Raw genomic sequence first — 10,736 nt, 5'->3', positions numbered from 1 at the left:
CACCCACATTTGCTACGGCTTTAGTAGAAGTTGTGGGTATTTCCATGGGTAGTTTTATGTGGATAGTGATGGTTTGACAAGTCCTCTGCATCTCTGATATGAAAAAAAAAAACATTCATGAGAACCCGACTAATCTCCTTTGTGGCCTTTGAAAAGTTGTTGTGAGAGGCGAAAGCGTCTAAGAATATATGTAGATACAGAGATTCGAGAATGATGTAACCATATTCTTCCCTGAACCTCTTTTCCTGGGATCGAGAGGTCTGAGTGCCGTGTGCTGTGCTCTTGGCCTCTTCTCGAGATGAAGAGCGAGGAAGAAAAGTATGCGGTCTCTTTGTCACGCCCTGAACCCATGTATATACGTTTAGCTATTCTTGGATGGAGGCGGTGTGTGTGTGTGTGTGTGTGTGTGTTGTGCTTGTGGTTATGTGCTGGGCGGGGCTGGGCAAGGGAGGAGGCCCGAGTTGCGTCATGTGTCGGCAAGTGAGAATTAAGAGGGGTAGTGGAGGGAGAAGAGGAGGGTAAGGAGGAGGAGGAACCAACAAGCCCGCAGCTCTCCTCTTGCCACCCTCATCTTTGCTTATTTCCTATTTTTTGTATGTTTATCCCACCTTGCCTTTGTTTGGGGGATTCCTCTGATGGTGCAAGGCGCGTATGACTACCCCTTCATTGGACGGAGGTGGAGTTTCTTTTATCATTTAGCAGAGAGAGATGGTTCGGGGAAGGGGGGGACCACGTGGCCGCCTTTGTGAAGGAGGAGGTACCTTCGAAGTGGACGCCCGAGATATCACTTGTTTTTCCTACTGTGTGTGTTTGTGTGTGTGTGTTTCAACTGCACGTGTCAGCTTGCCTGTTTGGGGGTTTGCGCCTCGGGATATGTTCACACAGGTAATTTTTCCACTCTCTCTCTCTCTCTCTCTCTCTCTCTCTCTCTCTCTCTCTCTAACAACGAGGCATGGGAATATATTGGTCAGGAAGGAATGTTAGCGTGGCCCCACAAGCCCCACTTATAGGCTAGGTGGCGACAGGTGTGTGTGCGGAGACAGCTGTGTGGCGCCAGATGATATGGTGGTTGACGAACGGGGAGTGGAGGTGGCTGAGATGGCAGCACTGGCGCCGCCCTGCTCTGCTCCACCAACACAAAGTCAATTGTTCCTCCTCCTCCACCACCACCACCCGCTTGCTCCACCATGACCACAGCACCGCCGCCTCTGTCAGTCTCCTCCTCTTCCTTCATCGATCGATCGTTGAGGGCACCAAGTTTCTTGCACATCAGCTGTCAAGTCATCGTGAAAGTTGTGCTTCATACAAAGAAACGCGAGTTTGTACTCCGTGTTTCCTTACGTAACCACCCCTGCGCGTCTCCACCCACGTGTTTGGTAGTTGTGTAGGGTTTCTGTTTTCCTATGTTGTCGGCACGGGGTTATTTTGGCGGGAAGTCCTGTGCTAGGTGCAGTCCCGCCTCCCATAGTCACGTGGCTGGCTTTGTTTGTAAACACGTCCGCCCGCGCTCCTCCGTCCGCCCCGCGCGAGGGCGAGTGCTCAGGCCACCACGGCTGACATTCTTATCACTGAGGCGGCCCTTATATACATTTTCCCACGCTGAATCATCGAATTAGGATGTATTTGGTGATATGTTGAGTCGGTAGATAGCAGCAGATGTCGTGTACAAATGAACATTATATCGGTTTCTTTGTCGCGATGGCGTGAGGCAGAGAAAGGCAGAGCGTGGTGGCCTGGCGGACTTCCAAGGCCGGATTTAGCCTCGAGCGGAGTTCGTGGGCCCGAGGCAAAAAATATCTGTATATGCTCGGTGCTCGCTGAGTGGCCTCGGGACGGAGGGTGAACCTTGTGTAAGGTGCTGAACCGATCACTGCTGGTTTTCCACACCCGGTGGCGACACGTGTGTGTGTGTGTGTGTGTGTATGTGTGTGTTAGGGAAGAAAATTAAAAATTCCCAGATAGAAGGAACATCCCACCAAGCTATATTTTCTTTCCTTTATGAAGGCTCCCGAACCCACCCTCGTGTAGATGGGGAGTAATACTGGGTTATGTAATAGTTATGTTATGAACTAGCCTCTCACTTTATCGGTCTAACCCGCAGAATAATGTGCAGGATTCTTAGCTCGCCTCACCTTTCTCTTCTATTGGTGTTTTCTGCCTTCACTAATGATGCTACTACTTGCTAACTCATCCTTTTTTTTCTTAACCTACTACCCATTATTCAGTTTTAGCGGAGAATTCATTTGCTCATCGAAATTCAAAAGATAAACATACATTGTCAATTATATAACTCAGGCATCACGCATTAATACAAACGATATTCATGGAGAGAGAGAGAGAGAATCATTACATCGCCATCACATTATCTCTCTCTCTCTCTCTCTCTCTCTCTCTCTCTCTCACACACACACACACACACACACACACACACACACACACACTTGCTTAATGGAGAGTAAAGTAAAATAATAATAAATAATTGAAAAAAAAAAGAGGAAGCATGGCGTTTGGGTCTTAAATTTAGCTCAAGGTGAGACAATTCTTTCTTTGTTTATTATTTATTGATGTGTTTGTATTGGAGCCATATCCGAGAGAGAGAGAGAGAGAGAGAGAGAGAGAGAGAGAGAGAGAGAGAGCGCACATTGTTGGTCAGGAATGCCACACGAACCATATGATGCAAGCTTCTGATTGTTCCTCTAAAGAATGTAAACAAGGGCTGAGCCGCTGCCCGAGAGAGAGAGAGAGAGAGAGAGAGAGAGAGAGACTCGGGTATGTATTCTTTGTAAAGGGCTTTCTCTCTCTCTCTCTCTCTCTCTCTCTCTCTCTCTCTCTCTCTCTCTAGCTGACAGTGTAAGGTCAAAGTCCGTCAGAAATAGTATTTTATTTTTGTGCTATTTGTTGAACGGTGCCAGCTCTCTCTCTCTCTCTCTCTCTCTCTCTCTCTCTCTCTCTCTGTCACGTGTATACGCCTTCGATCCCTGCTCCTTTTTCCGCCCCCTGCATCTCTCCTCTCATCTCCTCCGAGCTCAAAGCCATTAGCACAAGACTTTTTCTTCCTATCCCTTGCCTTACATAAATCATTTACCTTCTTGAGTATTGAATGTTTTTCGGCGAGTGATTTGGTGTCAGAGGCATCTTCGTATTAATCTTTCCTTCACCTTACTTTCGGAAACTATACATACGGGAAGTAACTCGGCTTGGTCTCGAAAAGCCAGCCATATTAGAACCAGTCATTGACCAGTTGTTCTTCCCATCCATAGATTCATATGTCCTCTTTTGAACTCGCGGTATGCGTATTTGCTTCACAACATTAATTTGTGCCATTCATCTTTTCCCCTATTTGTAAACATGTCGCAAATCTCCTTTCTGCAAGAGCAAGAGTCATAAATATCGTGGTAGACACTATAAATAGAATTCGCCAGTGCTACACACGAGCTGGGGCCATTCACCAGGCCCCTCGAGAGCCTAACGGTGATACAGGCAGCAAAACATAAATGAATAAATAAAGTAAAATAAATCACCAGCACCACCACAGCCGTGAACTTAATGGCAGCACAGGACATCAATGAGGTTTCCTACACACACACACACACACACACACACACACACACACCTTTCTTTCCTTCCGCTTCCCAATCCTGTACACACACACCTATCCAGCCGCTTCCCAATCCTGTACACACACACACACACACACACACACACACACACGATAAGTAACAAAGAAACGGGAACACGAAAAGAAGAAAACAAACCAAAACGAAAGTATAAGAGAAAGTATATAAACGGAAGTACTAATGGGGGAAAATACATGAATGATACTGTATAATGAGAAAAGAAAGTGACACACACACACACACACACACACACACACACACACACCGCCCACCCCGTCCTTGGGCACGTGTGGTACATTTACTCGTACCCTGCCTGCTGCACGATCAATAGGAGGGGGAGTGTGGGAGGGCAGGGCTAGAGGGGGAACTCCTAACGCCACCCCTCCACCTCCTCATCTTCCTCCTACTCCTCATCGAGCGCGGGAACTACAACCCCCCTCGTTCTCCGCCTCTTCCTTCCCTCCCTTCCTCCTCCTCCGCTTTCTCCTCTCCTTCCCTTCCTCCTTCCTTCCTCCTCCCTCCCCTGACTCACTTTTCCCACGTTGCCACACAAATTCCTCCTCCTCCTCCTCACCTTCCTTTCTTTCCTGTTTTCTCCCTCTCCTTTTTTTTTTTTTTTAGCTTTATTCTGCTTTGTGTGTTTCTGTTCTTTGTTCTCTCTCTCTCTCTCTCTCTCTCTCTCTCTCTCTCTCTCTCTCTCTCTCTCTCTCTCTCTCTCTCTCTCTGTGTGTGTGTGTGTGTTCTTCATACTTTCAATTGTCTTTTTTTTTCCCCTCCTTCCTGCTCATCTTACTTCTTCCTCTTCCTGCATATTATTCGTCCCTCCTTCCCTTCCTTTCCTCCCTCTCTCCGCTTCCTCTCTCCTGTTCCTCCTCCACTTCCTGTGTAGCTTCCCAAACACCTTCAATAGTGAGGTCCAAAAAGGAAGGGTTTTTTTGTCCTTGTGAGAATTTGTTGTTGTTGTTGTTGGTGGTGGTGGTGATGGAGATGGTGGTGGTGGTGGTGGTGGTGATTTTATTCTACTCCGTTTTTTTTTTGTTTTGTTTTCTTGTGTTGTCTTTTCTTATTATTATCATCATTACCACTACCACAACCACTACTACTACTACTACTACTACTACTGCTACTGCTACCATTGCTACTACTACTACTACTACTACTATTACTACTACTAATACTAATACTAATACTACTATTACTACTACTGCTACCACTGCTACTACTACTACTACTACTACTACTACTACTACTACTACTACTACTACCATTGCTACTACTACTACTACTACTACTACTACTACTACTACTACTGCTGCTGCTGCTGCTACCAGAACACCGTAACACACACACACAACACACCGCACAAAGAAGAATCTCTCTCTCTCTCTCTCTCTCTCTCTCTCTCTCTCTCTCTCTCTCTCCGCCCCCACGATGGGTACGCTCAGGTCAATACCCTCTCAAGGCCACGTGGAGGGGGGGGGAAAGGGTAGGCTTGGCAAGGATAGGAAGAGTAACAAAGATGGGGTGGGGTGGAGGGAGGGGAGTGTATTGAGGAAGGCTGTAAGTAATGGGGTGAAGGAACCCATATCAGCGGGGAAGTTGAACAAGGGTAGGAAGGGTAACAAAGATGGGGTGGGGTGGAGGGAGGGGAGTGTATTAAGGAAGGTTGTAAGTAGTGGGGTGAAGGAACCTATATCAAGGGGGAAGGGGGAGGTTTCAAAAGGGTAGGAAGGGTAACAAAGGTGGGGTGGGGTGGGGTGGGAGAAGGGGAATGTGTAGGTAATGGGGTGAAGGAACCTATATCAAGGGGGAGGTTGGACAAGACAAGTAAGGATAACAAAGGTGGAGTGGGGTGGAGGGAGGGGTGTGTATTGAGGAAGGCTGTTAGTAATGGGGTGAAGGAAGCCATATCAGCGGGGAGGTTTGACAAGGGTGGGAAGGGTAACAAAGGTGGGGTGGGGTGGAGGGAGGGGAGTGTATTGAGGAAGGTTGTAAGTAATGGGGTGAAGGAAGCTATATCAAGGGGAGGTTTGACAAGGGTAGGAAGGGTAACAAAGATGGGGTGGGGTGGAGGGAGGGGAGTGTATTGCGGAAGGCTGTAAGTAATGGGGTGAAGGAACCTATATCAAGGGGAGGTTTGACAAGGGTGGGAAGGGTAACAAAGGGGGGGTGGGGTGGAGGGAGGGGAGTGTATTGCGGCAGGTTGTAAGTAATGGGGTGAAGGAACCTAGATCATCGGGGCGGTTGGACAAGGGTGGGGGGTAACAAAGGTGGGGTGGGGTGGAGGGAGGAGTGTATTGAGGAAGGTTGTAAGTAATGGGGTGAAGGAAGCTATATCAAGGGAGGTTTGACAAGGGTAGGAAGGGTAACAAAGATGGGGTGGGGTGGAGGGAGGGGAGTGTATTGAGGAAGGTTGTAAGTAATGGGGTGAAGGAACCTATATCATGGGGCGGTGTGTCAAGGGTAGGAAGGGTAACAAAGGTGGGGTGGGGTGGAGGGAGGGGTGTGTATTGAGGAAGGCTGTAAGTAATGGGGTGAAGGAACCCATATCAGCGGGGAGGTTTGACAAGGGTAGGAAGGGTAACAAAGGTGGGGTGGGGTGGAGGGAGGGGAGTGTATTGCGGAAGGTTGTAAGTAATGGGGTGAAGGAACCTATATCAGCGGGGAGGTTGGACAAGGGTGGGGGGGGTGGAGGGAGGGGAGTGTATTGAGGAAGGTTGTAAGTAGTGGGGTGAAGGAACCTATATCAAGGGGGAAGGGGGAGGTTTCACAAGGGTAGGAAGGGTAACAAAGGTGGGGTGGGGTGGAGGGAGGGGAGTGTATTAAGTAAGGCTGCAAGTAATGGGGTGAAGGAACCTATATCAGCGGGGAGGTTGGACAAGGGTGGGAAGGGTAACAAAGGTGGGGTAGGGTGGAGGGAGGGGAGTGTATTGAGGAAGGTTGTAAGTATTGGGGTGAAGGAACCTTGACCTACCATACAACTATACATTCCTACTTACTTCTCTCACCTGTATACCTTCCTTCTCCACCTGCGAGGGATGGTAGAGCCCTAACATAACCTAAGATAATCTAACTTAGCCTAAGCTAACCTAACCTAAGCTAACCTAACCTAACCAAACCAAACCTAACCTAACCTAACCTAAGCTAACCTAACCTAACCTAAGCTAACCTAACATAATCAAACCTAACCTAACCAAACCTAACCTAACCTAACCTAACATAATCAAACCTAACCTAACCAAACCAAACCTAATCTATCCCAATCCAACCTAACATAACAAAACATAATCATACCTAACCCAACCCAACCAAACCTAACGTAACCAAACATAACATAACCAAACATACCCATACTTAACCCAACCCTACCCAACCTAACCTAACCTAACCAGACCTAACCCAATCCAACCCAACCTAACCTAACCTTACCTAACCAAACCTAACCTAACCCGACCTAACCTAACCAAGCCTAACCTAATCAAACCTAACCTGACTTAACATAACCCGTGACTTTTCGCTTAGGAACTGAAAATAACATAAATACCAATGGTCCTCCTTCCATAATTGTAATACTTAGTCATATTTGTTGAGGTGGCTTAAAGAAAAATAAGAGTAACATTATTATTTTACGGTGTGTAGGAAATTATATAAACTACTATTGAGTTAACACATTTAGAAAGAATATTTAGGATGGGGTGAGGATGGAAGCAATATGAGTGATGTTAATGTAGGTAATGAAGGTAGGTAGGTAGGTAGGTCAGGTAAAGGCGCCTAGCTATGGCTCGGAAACTAACCATGAGGTGTTCTGGAAATACTCTCAAGGTGATTCCCACTCAAAATTACAACGTTTTGACGATTAGCGGACTTTTTTTCCTCACTTGTTCTCAATATTACTATTTGTTAATGACCTTTCTTTTGGCCAGCCCTTTACTGCCCTCTTTTAATGGAGCAGCGATTTGCGGAAACCATCGATCTATCTATAAGTTTTTTGTGCAGAGAGGCGTACTTCTGGAATTTTACCGGCCCCGATCGAGGTTATAGGCCTTCCTAAGGGAGGGATAGCCTACCCTTGGGGCGCGGCAAGCAAGGATAAAGGAAGCAAGGTAAAGAAAATGGACAAAGGAAGATTCGCTTATCCTTGGCCGCAATCAAGGCTAAAAGAAGATTCCTTATCCTTGGCCGCAATCAAGGCTAAAAGAAGATTCCTTATCCTTGGCCGCAATCAAGGCTAAAAGAAGATTCCTTATCCTTGGCTGCAAGAATGTGTCTGTCATCACGCGGGTTGTCTCAAGGCAACAGCACATTGCTAAAATATACGCGAGGGGCCTACCGCCACATAGCAGAGAGATAGGGAATACATGGTAGGGTGACTGATTGTAGGGTGATAAAGGGTTCTGGAGGAAGAAATAGGTGGGGAGGTGTAGAGTACAGAGTGGTGGTGGGTGATGAGAGGCTGGGGATGAAGGGAAGAGTGTGATGGACGGTGTGAATCAGAAAAAATGCAGCTTTGATAAGATGTACTCAGAGCATTGCATTCATCGGTGTCAGATCCAAAACTGTCGTACGTACCCACACCAGTAACGATAGTCAATTTAAGTCAAAGTTAAACCCAATATTTATAGATGTTTTTATTTATTTATTATTATTATTTTCTTGCAATAGTCATATGTCAAATCAGAAAATACAATGTGCTGAGTAACGTTGATGTGGATGGGGTGATAAATGGGGTGCTTGAAGGATGAGGGGGGCGACGGGGAGGTTGTTGTGTGGAGAGGAGGGGAGGAAGATGGGGAGGTTGTTGTGTGGAGAGGTGGGGAGGAAGATGGGGAGGGGTTGTGATGAGAAGAGGGGTGGGGAGCAATGTTGCCAGATTGTCGTACTCTGCCTTTTATCTTTGCCGATTTCACACCCAAAAACTGCTTTCCTCACTCAAATAACTGCCTTTAAATATGGTTATCGTTTAAATGGTTGATTATTGGTGCTTCTTGGCAAGCGTTATGGGCCAGAAACCGGTAAATACGCTGCTGAGTACGATAATTTGGTAACTGTGGTGGGGAGGGAATCGGGAGGGTGCCGGAAAGTCATTCATGCAAAGGACACGAGTTTTAAGACAGCAAAGGACAGTGACACCCACGAGAGAGAGAGAGAGAGAGAGAGAGGAAGGGGGTGTGAAGTTATGTAATGCCTAATTTTCTTCACTTAAAATTTCTAACAACACTTGAGTGGCAAGCTTATGTAAACAGATTCTCTCTCTCTCTCTCTCTCTCTCTCTCTCTCACACACACACACACACACACACACACATAACACACACGAAGGCAAGGCAGAGGTGTAGTAGAAATGGCAAAAGTAGAAAATAGGAAAGAAAAACATATTTTGTGAACCTTGAACAATCAGACCCGGCCCTGAACCAAGGAAGATTTTGCCTTGATACCAGTCTAATGATCATTGCATTCTGAGTGTGTGCTGCTCCTGTAGGGTATGACGCAAGATATCCATGAGCAACTTTGTAAGCAGTGATATGATCCATGACCCTCTCGCGTATCCGTGGTACAGTGGTTAACGTTCCCAGCTACGAATCCGCGGTCCGGTTCGAATCCCGGCCATGTCAGTCGGCGCACATCCCACCCAGCTGTTCATTCGCCCTTTTTGACCAACGAAAAAAATATATTTAATACCTAAGGAAATTAAATTGTAGTTATCCGGATGCCACAGTGACCATGTCCCGGGGTAATGGGTTCTCAGTCATCACAGGCTCAAGGACCATTGTGACGAGATGAACACCGATGCCATGTGCAGCTCATTATGTCCCCATATTTACCTTCCTTTATGCAAAGTCCCTTTGCCTTTATGAACAAAGCAGCTTACCGTAGGGAAGAGCGGTGATGATTCGGACAGGGGGATTGGTCCGGACATCGCATTTATTGTAGGACCGAGAGTCGCGAGATCTTCTTGTGTGCATGTACAAAACTTTGTTGCCTTGGACCACGCGGGGGACAACCACGCCCTCAGAGCTGTGCAAAAACTACCGTTAGAGAGACGGGAGGTTGAATTGTTGAACACCTTATCACTGCTCATGCTACTCGTGGCTACTTTATAATGCTGCAGTGCCTCAGTTTGCATCACTGCGGTTATTTATACACGGTTGCGTTTTAGCGAGGAGCAGATCTCTCCAGTATAGAGATTTGAGCTGCAAAGTGACATCTCTGGATAAGGCTAGAACCTCATATCTCACCCAGCCACCCACACACACCCAGGATGCCACATCCAACCTACAAACGGTACTCACTCTCTGTTGAGTGTACAGGGGCACAGGTGACGGATGCCTGCCCATTCGTCTTCACTCCGCCCGGGAATCGAACCTGAGACCTCGCGGTTGTAAGCCGAGCGCGCTACCTACCACGCGAAGGTGTGTTTGTGTGTGTGAGAGAGAGAGAGAGAGAGAGAGAGAGAGAGAGAGAGAGAGAGAGCAGGTTACTTGCATCATGTGTGTGTGTGTGTGTGTGTATTTACAAGAAGGCGTGTTTGTGAAGGTTACTTGCCTCGTGTGTGTGTGTGTGTGTGTGTGTGACACGTGCAGGCTCTAAGCATCGTCGCCATGGTAACCTAAGCCCTTCCCCCTTCCAAGCCGTCCCAAGGAAAAGCTCTCCCCTAACCTCCCCCCTCTCTCTCTCTGAAGGGCCCCAAGTGGATAGGGGTGAGGCAGGCGGGAGTTAGTGAAGGCCAGCGGGATAAAGGGGGGAGGAGCCAGGCCATGCCAGGCGGTGGGGCGAGGGATGGAGGAGGCGAGGGGGGGCAGCAGTGGCGTGATGTAGGGTTGGGGGGGGGGGGGGTCTGTGTTGATTGTGAGGGAGGCCCGCGGTGGGTGGAGGTGTGGTGTGGGGGCTAGCTGTTATTTCCCGAGAACATTCCTTTAAAGTGGGGCTTCTGGACTCCACGACCCCGGGTCCCGCCCACTGCATTCCTGCAACGCTTCTGACAGCAGTGCAGGGACAGTTAAAGCTTTCCTGTGAAGTCTCTAGTAATGGTCAGAGGCTCGTAGGAAATCGTAGGGATATTATTTTCACCATGCAGATGATTATCTACATTCAGTTCCAGGAGTTTGTTCGTTAAGTGCTT

This window comes from Eriocheir sinensis, chromosome 9 (assembly GCF_024679095.1).
Source record: "Eriocheir sinensis breed Jianghai 21 chromosome 9, ASM2467909v1, whole genome shotgun sequence".
Lineage (NCBI taxonomy): Eukaryota > Metazoa > Arthropoda > Malacostraca > Decapoda > Varunidae > Eriocheir > Eriocheir sinensis.
Note: the sequence above shows the minus strand (reverse complement) of the source record.